This window comes from Lycorma delicatula, chromosome 7 (assembly GCF_047948215.1).
Source record: "Lycorma delicatula isolate Av1 chromosome 7, ASM4794821v1, whole genome shotgun sequence".
In the NCBI taxonomy this organism is placed as follows: domain Eukaryota; kingdom Metazoa; phylum Arthropoda; class Insecta; order Hemiptera; family Fulgoridae; genus Lycorma; species Lycorma delicatula.
In genome coordinates this window covers 95,431,732-95,440,383 of record NC_134461.1, presented here as the reverse complement: position 1 = coordinate 95,440,383, position 8,652 = coordinate 95,431,732, and the positions used below count along the sequence as shown (strand labels likewise).

Below are 8,652 nucleotides of genomic sequence, written 5' to 3'. Positions count from 1 at the left end.
CCTCTTCCATTCCATTTGTTTTGAAACCGATGTATAATGCAGCACGGACACGGTTGCTGTAATACGGCGGAACGCCATCTAGCCGATAGAAAATTAATCCTTTTACTTCCTTGTAGGAAGTAAAGGAAGTAAAAAGTATTTGAGCTAAATTTCAATTTTTAGTGGTTAATGGGGTCACATTAATTCGGCATTAAGCAGGTAATGAAAAAAAAACTACAAAAAATAAAATTATAAATAAATATTTATTTTTATTATTTTTAGGTGAGAATAAGGATATCAAAGATTAAATTCCACGGAAAACCAAACGAACTGTTCCGGCATTTGCTCTATTGTATCAAGGGAAACCGTGGCAAAACCTTGATAAGAACAGCCTAACAATATTTATGTCTGTGATACATTTCACATTACAGGCTTATAAACATAGTAAAAACAACTTATACATTACGATAATATTACAATTTTAATTATAATAAATCTTTATGATTTATAAATTTCTTCCACATCTGATGATATCCATCCTTTTTCCCTGCAAAAAGAAATAAAAATTATATAATAATAACAACAATCTACAATCTCTTATCGATAAAATATATCGAAAGGTTTTCACCTGTTACACCCGTCTTCAGAAGAATATAAAAAGAATGGAATGAAAAAACACATTATGTGTCACGGTGGTTCATTACAAGCACGAGTATATTACTTCAATTCTAACGATCGATTATGAATACATTTTTGATACAATATTAAAAAAGGGTTATATAATATAAGGAAAATTACAATGAATGCAATCGATATATGGATTAACAGAATAAAAGTTCTTTGAACAATAAACTCAAACATAGAAATTTACAATTACGTAATCTATTCTGATCGGTTCCTGCGTACTGATATTTGTCATATATATGTATTTCTGGGGTTTGCAACAAAAAAAAAAAAAACATCAGTTATTTTCCAGTTATAAATAAATCAAAAAAATTATTGTGCTCTAATGAGAAAATATCGTTTACTATGATTAATTTACAAAATGTATGAACAGAATTGTCCCTTTCATACAAGACACGTAAACAAACAAATCGTTTCCAACTCTAGATGAGGGAAATTAAAATTTAATGAATCAATTTTTATTTTTTAACTAATTTTTCTTGTGCTACCTCGTTAGGCTACCTAATGATGGCATATAGACCTGCAGTCCAGTCTTTGGAACTGTTGCTAATTGCATCTTAGTTAGCAGTCATTTTACTGTTAAAGTTAAATTTTTAAAACTTATATTCAGGTATAAAATAGATAATAGCGTAGATAGAGCTATTAGTCCCTAGTCAAATGTACGTAGACTACTCTCGCATCGATTTAAAATACCAAATTTGGCCTTATATTTGGTAAAATAAAATAAAGTTAAAAGAAGTCAGGGACTCCCCTTTTATGACTAGACTAATTTAGTGTAACAACTCTTCTTTTAGCTGCCCAATTACCATTGCGGTCGATGTCTATCCACAGTTATGGTCACAAGCAAGAATTTAGCCATCGAAAGGATCTACCTTCACAAAAAATAGACTTTGTTGGCTGTAGTTGAATGAATCGACAGATTCCCGTGCTTTCAATCCAGCAGTATGACTTACGCCATAAAGGCTCACCGTTAATGACAGATCATTTTCCTCTTGGCTTTGAAGTTTCAAGAGTTACTTTAGCATCCAAGAAAGTTTATTTAAATGAGTTAATTAAATCTTGTATTCTGATCAGTTAATAATAATATATTTTATACGTTATATACATCGTATATCTGTTCCGCTAGATTCCAAAAAGAGTGTTATAGTTATGATACCAAAGAAAGCAGGAGCAGATAAATGTGAGGAATACAGAAAAATTAGCTTAACTAGTCACAAATCAAAAATCTTAAATAGAATTCTTGCATAAGAATTGAAAGGAGAGTGGAAGAAGTGTTAGGAGAAGGCCAGTTTGGTTTCAGGAAAAGTATAGGGACAAGGGAAGCAATTTTAGGGCTCAGATTAACAGTAGAAGGAAGATTAAAGAAAAACAAACCTGCATACATTTATAGTCTTGGAAAAGGCATTTGATAACGTAGACTGGAATAAAATGTTCTGCATTTTAAAAAATTTAGGTTTCAATTACAGAGATAGAAGAACAATTGCTAACAATTCTGTACACACAAACATTTCCTGAGTGGCAGGAGAATAATCAGAGCCGATGGAAACTTTTCATGACTGAGCTGGCATTTGTTCTTGGCAAAGGCAACATGGAGGAAAGAGCTAGAAATATCAACAGTCTGTAATAAGGAAGTAAAAGACGCACTGAAAGCATGTGGTACTGAAATTCCGACAGCAGTAATCCAACCTGAAAGTACCAAGTTACCATCACAGTACTGTCAAGATTGCAAGAGAAATGAAAATAGTAAAACACGATTCTATTGTGTAATGTGCAAGAAACTTGTTTGTAATATACACAAAGAAGTAACTGTTATTGTGAACCGCATGTTATGCAAAAATGTACCTGAATGAACAGTTCAAAAATGTTATTTGTTATTTTGAGGCAAAGTTTACTGCAAACGTATACATTTTTAATTTTACAGGTGTCCATTATTGAATTTCTCTTGTGAATGATATAAAATTTATTGTACTTTGCTTCTACGTTCAGTTTTTAATACTTTTAATTATTTGAAAAACTGTATTTCAAAACTAAATAAAGCTATTCGTTGAAAATAACAATCTAAAAACAAATATTACACTAAATCACAAAGTAGTACTGGGGTAGTCAAAATACTCTGCTTGGTAAAATAAAGGTGTCGAAAAGTTTGGCAATGGGAGGGTTAATTTAGACCGGGTCTAAGCCACGCCATCAGACAGGTGAAAATAAATTATGGTATGTCATAACAAAAAATCTTCTATTTGAAAAGTTATATTTTACAAACCAGAAATAAATACTAGTTAATTTGAGATACAATACATTACACTTGTTCTTTTGTGCATATGTATCGTTTCAATTTATTTGAAGTTTGAAGAGATTATTTAGGAATTTTGAAAACTACAAATTCATAATTATTATATGAGCATTTAGAGTCGTACATAGATGCACGATTTCAATTAAGATAAAGATGAAAAAGAACTCTAAATCTAACAAGAATTTCCACTAAAACTGATGGCAATCTTGGACATCTCTTCGTAATGCCGGGCAGAAAAAAATATTTGCACTAATAAGAATAATGTTTTTAGTGTACAACTATTTTACATAAAACATGAAGAGACTACTTACTTATTTTTAACAGATCACCAAGATCGAGAAGGGTTTCAAAGAAAGCTTTCTCTTTTGCAATACTATTAACAGATTTTACTGAAAAATAAAACATTTTTTTTTCCTACTAAATGTAAGTAATATTGTACTTACTTATGATCGTAGAACGGTGGACTTATCTCGTACGAGAACATATAAAATATTAAATAATTTAACTGTAATCTGGTGAAAATTTCATTTTCATCGTTTCAAATTCCTCTGTAAAGTTAATGAACAACAAAAGCTGAAATCATGGCAAACACAGCTGTAAATAAAAAAAAAAAAAGAAAGTATATTAAACCCCTTAGCATAAGAGCGACAAAAGTTAATAATTTTTTATCAGAATAAATTATATCTTAATATTGTGAAATTTAATAATAGATATCGATCACCTTAATTCATTCTTCTTGACTTCGTCAGGAAGATTGTTTATTTATTTATTATTTTATTTTATTTTGTGATGATTATTTAAACATTACAAAAAAAAGTTGTACATTTGGTTTAAATAAACAGAAAATTATATTTACTCTTCCTCATAAAAAAAAAACAAATTGCTCTCTTCACCGTAATGTTAAAAAATATTACCATTAATTACACTTCAAAAAAATGGTTTTAATACCATTGTTTTTTTGTGCAATTCAAATAATTTCTCTCCTAGCATTCAATAAAAGTGTTACAGACTTGATTTTACATCAAATTTACTTCTATAAATCATTTTAATAGATACACCCCCCTCTTCTAAGCGGTTATATAAAATAAACAATCAAAAAATTCAAATAAAATTAAAAAAACGCAATAATGTTCAATTTAAACAAAAATTTTAACTTTTTAAACTTTTTAACCAAAATTAAATCGAAGGTCAGGTTATTTAGTAACGCAAATTTAAAGAAAACCTGATTAATGAATTATAAAGCCTAAAGTATCTTACCTAATATCTGTTTTTCTTTAGTTTTCTTCTGAATCATCCTCAGGAACAACTCTTTTCATTCCACAACAATAATCGGCAAGCATCTTTAGACCATTTTCCCTGGAAGCACGTTTCCATCTCTGACACATCCTAAGAAAAGTGTTCATTGTGCTTATCAGTTGCTAAAGTTAAGTGGAAAAAATTCCAAACGTCAATGTAAGATATGTAATTTTCTTTAGACATATCTCTATTTGAAGTCGCTTTCTTGATTAAAATTATTTCCTCTGTTAATTTTATTTCTTCATTTTTTGTAAAATCTTGTTTTTTGTAATAGTTGTCCTTATGTTTGTCCCAATTTTTATTTCATATCATTCTTTTTTTTGGTCTTTATTATCCCATTTTTTCTTTGTTTTCTGTACCTCACCTTACATTTAGACACAACTAACTATATTGTGGTAAGAATCAGTGTCTATTCCTGGATGTAATTTACATTCCATAATTTAATTCAGAAATCTCTCCTAATAATTATAATAGTCTACGAGATGGATTTCACAAATATATATAAAACTCTTTTATAAATTTCAAAAAGAAATCCTCTTGACTGCCAGTTTATACACACAGGGCGGTGTTGGGAGTCTTACACATATCACCAGTGGCAGCGACCCAATGGCCCCTAACCACCTCCATGCGCAGGCTATCCCTATCCTGCCCATCATGCATGCTTCGGCAGAACACATTATCCACGATAATGTAGCCTCCATTCACAGTGGAACTCCTTCCTCTCTACATCTATTCACTTGTGGAGCAACCGGTCTAGTAGGGGTCCGGGGTTTGATCTACAACACCACAATAAGAGGAGGAGGTCGCTGTCTACATCCAATGTCAGCAACACTATATATATCAGGTCATTGTCGGCCCCAAGCCGATGGGTTGGAGAGTCCTGCACACCTTGACAGTAGTGACGACCCCAAGGGAGCCCCCAACCACCTCCTTGGTACAGGCTGTCTCCTCACCATCCGTCATATGAAGGCTGGCCCTCTTGCAATAATTCCTGTGCCATCTTGGTTTTGAGGATACCCTCTACCAAGGCAGCCACTTCTCACCATGATATTTCGCCGGTCAACGTCGTCTTCAGCAGATTATCTTCATCAAGCCTACCAACAGCAGCGAAGCACCAGGATCTCTTGCTATCACCAGTTTATACTTAGTTAAAAATTCTGAAGGTGTAGTTCTTTAAGTTTTTAATCTAGCTCATACTATCTTGACTATTTTTCCTTGTAATAAACCTCTGTCAATTGAATAATGCTTAATTTCCCTCCGTTTGTGAAATCTGGTTTATTTAATTCTATTGGTAAGCTGTAATCAAATCTCACTCATGTTTTACAGTGGTAGTTCAACGTACATTTGAATGAATTTTTGCATTTTATTGTACAATCAAATGAAAATTATTCTTTGATCCATTTTTGTCTAAACATCAACTCCAAGGTGGTGTTTGATGCCTGCAGGGTAATTAGACAGTTAGATAGTCTGAAGGTAAGCTGAGAGCAAATCTGGTTCTAGCAGAGAATACCAGGTCTGAGGTATTGCTTCGTGTTGGGATAGAGATGAATGAGCATTGTAATTTTGTCGTGGTTATAGATTTCGCAAAGGGAGAAGACTGCAAAGCTCGAGTGTTATCGAGCATTGCTTAAGATTAATGCGGTGACAAAGCTTGACTTAGCAATCAATGCCAAGTCTGTAATGCGGTGGGTAAATGCCTTCTCAGAAGGTTGCCAAGTATGTCGCAAGGAGAGCTGATCAGAGGTACTCTTTCCGGCTGGTGGCAGATAGAGCTGCTAAGCAAACAGCTACGGGTGGAGACAAGGGTAGTGTTCAACAAACGGATATGGTGCCAACCCAAAACAGGACTCTAGTGGTTAGAGCAGAGGGACATTCTTATGCGGTTTATCTTTACTAATTTTATCTTACTAATTCCATCAAAACAATTTTCTATAATTTGTCTGTCTTCTTGAATAATTTCATTGATCTATGATTTCGCAATTATAACTGAAACTTTGATCGATCATCCATTCCCCCCATGTTAATTATCAAATCAATTTATTTTGAAACTTTTAGCCAATTTTAACTTTAAATATTTTTATTAAAATTTTGGCCACTTTCGAGAACTGTTAAATTCTCTTGTAAAAATTTGCACGATTAATTACTGTATTACTTAATAAGGTGGTAATAAATTTCAGGTGTTTTTCAACCCTTTAAAACATTAATCTTATCACCAAATTTTTTATTCAAAAATGCTTTTTTCAAGAAGACTTATATGATAGCTATATAAACAAGAGTATTTATTATTCACAGTTTTAACCGTTTACACAGATGCTCCAAACTAATGATTTTATGATTTTGAAATTAACACAGATCTATTTTCTTTTTGTAATTGTACTGACTGTGGACTGTACCCACTTTTGAAGCATTAGTCAGTCCCCACCCAGTGAGAGGTCGCCACCTACCCAAAATGGCCATACTGACATTATCGGCCACATAATTGCAATTAGTTGCTCAGTGCAATTTCATACACTGAAATAATCTTACGCGCCACAATATATAATATATATATATATATATATATATATATATATATGTGTGTGTGTGTGTGTGTGTGTGTGTGTGTGTGTGTGTGTGTGTGTGCGTGTAGACTAGTTAACACACTCGTAATTTCTTACATATACTTTTTTAGAGAATTGTACATAATATACTAAAAACTACTATGACAAACACATAACATGCAAAAATAAAACAATAAAATTCACAACAATACAACATAAGCCCCGACCTGAGTACTCACCTACATAATACATGAATGAAAACATGATTAATAAAATACACAAAATACATACATAAATACCAAAGATGCAACATCATGCATATACATAAAAATCAATACACTTAATACATACAGAAACTAATCTTGCCCGACTACATATATACAATACTATAAATAATAATGAAATACACAACAATAAAACACAAGCCCCAACCAAAAAAGAGCACTACATCAACTACAACCCATGCAAGGTACTCCTACTCGCTGTCCTGTGCCTCTCTTCCACACACAATAGCCTCAACAATGGCAGTTTTACCCCGCCTCGCTACCTCCAAGACAAGCATCTTAGGGACTACATTCCAGACCCGTAACTTCCCAAACTCATCTCTGTGTGACACCCTAGCATAACATGTTCTGAGGAGTGAACGACCCCACAATACTGGCATAGGGGAGAAGCCCTCTTCCCACTTCATCACAGTTAAACAGAGGCACTGTACCTTCCAGAGCTACTTGGGATTGCAGTGAAGCTACTTGAACTTCACTGCAATCCCTACTCAGGTGCCCCTCCCATGCACAGTTATAACACTGCTTATGGTCTGACCACAACGAAACAGCGCTCCTCCGATGATCTACGGGAGACCCTAGATACGGCAGATCCAGCAGATTTTAACTCTGTTATTGTCCAGCAAAGCCCCGCAACGGCCACTGCATAAGAACGACCCTCGGCTCTAACCACTAGAGTCCTACTTAGGGTTGGCACCATATCTACTCATTAAACACTACCCTTGTCTCCACCCCTGGCTGTTTGCTTAGCAGCACTATCCACCATCAGCCGGAAAGAGTACCTCCGATTGGCTCTCCTTGCGACATACTCGATAACCTTCCGAAGTCACTTACCCGTCGCATTACCATTGTCAAGTCAAGCTTTGTCACCGCGTTAATCTTAAGCAATGCTCAATAACACTCAAGCTTTGCGGAGTCTTCCCTCTTGGTGAAATCTACTACCACGATAAAACTACGCTGTTCATTCATTTCCATCCCAACACCAAGCAATAACTCAGGCCTGGTATTCTCTGCTAGAACCAGACTTGCTCTCAGCTTACCTTCAGACTCTACTGTCTAAGTACCTTGCAGGTACCAAACACCACCTTAGAGTACCTGCTACTATTTCCATTAAGATCCAACACATAGACGGCATCACTCCCGATAGCACTGGTGGCATCGGGTTCACTCACGCAAGTAAACCGCTCCTCCTGCCAGAATCTCTTGCACAGGACAATTACTACCTCCTCATTGACTCTCTCGATGACCAACACTCTGCTGGAGCTTCAGGACAATGTCTTTAATCTCCTTCTTAGTTTTGGTGTTGTCTTTTACAAGCAGGGTCAGTTTCCTGACTTCTTTATCAATCACCCTGACTGCCTTCAACGCCTCAGTGTCAGATCCATACCCCATAAGATCCACCATCTTCTTCCCTAGGCGCTGACTCCCGAATTCAATTGAACCATCCTCCTTAGCAGGTGCCTTAGCAGCCTGCCTACAAACGGAAGACCTAGACAGGCTTATACGTGGCCTAAAGCCGTTATCCTGTAACATTTCACCGCAAAATATCCATTGGTCACATTCGAACAATCATGATCATGTT

General features: G+C 34.7%; 1 long non-coding RNA gene across 1 annotated transcript; it reads right to left on the bottom strand.

Moving 5' to 3' along the window:
* Positions 1–223: 223 nt before the first annotated feature.
* LOC142327517 (uncharacterized) lies at positions 224–5,611 on the bottom strand. Its single transcript, XR_012757003.1, has 3 exons — positions 4,211–5,611; positions 3,397–3,547; positions 224–526 (listed from the first exon to the last, which is right to left on the bottom strand). It is a non-coding gene; the product is annotated as an uncharacterized LOC142327517 (long non-coding RNA).
* Positions 5,612–8,652: the final 3,041 nt, after the last annotated feature.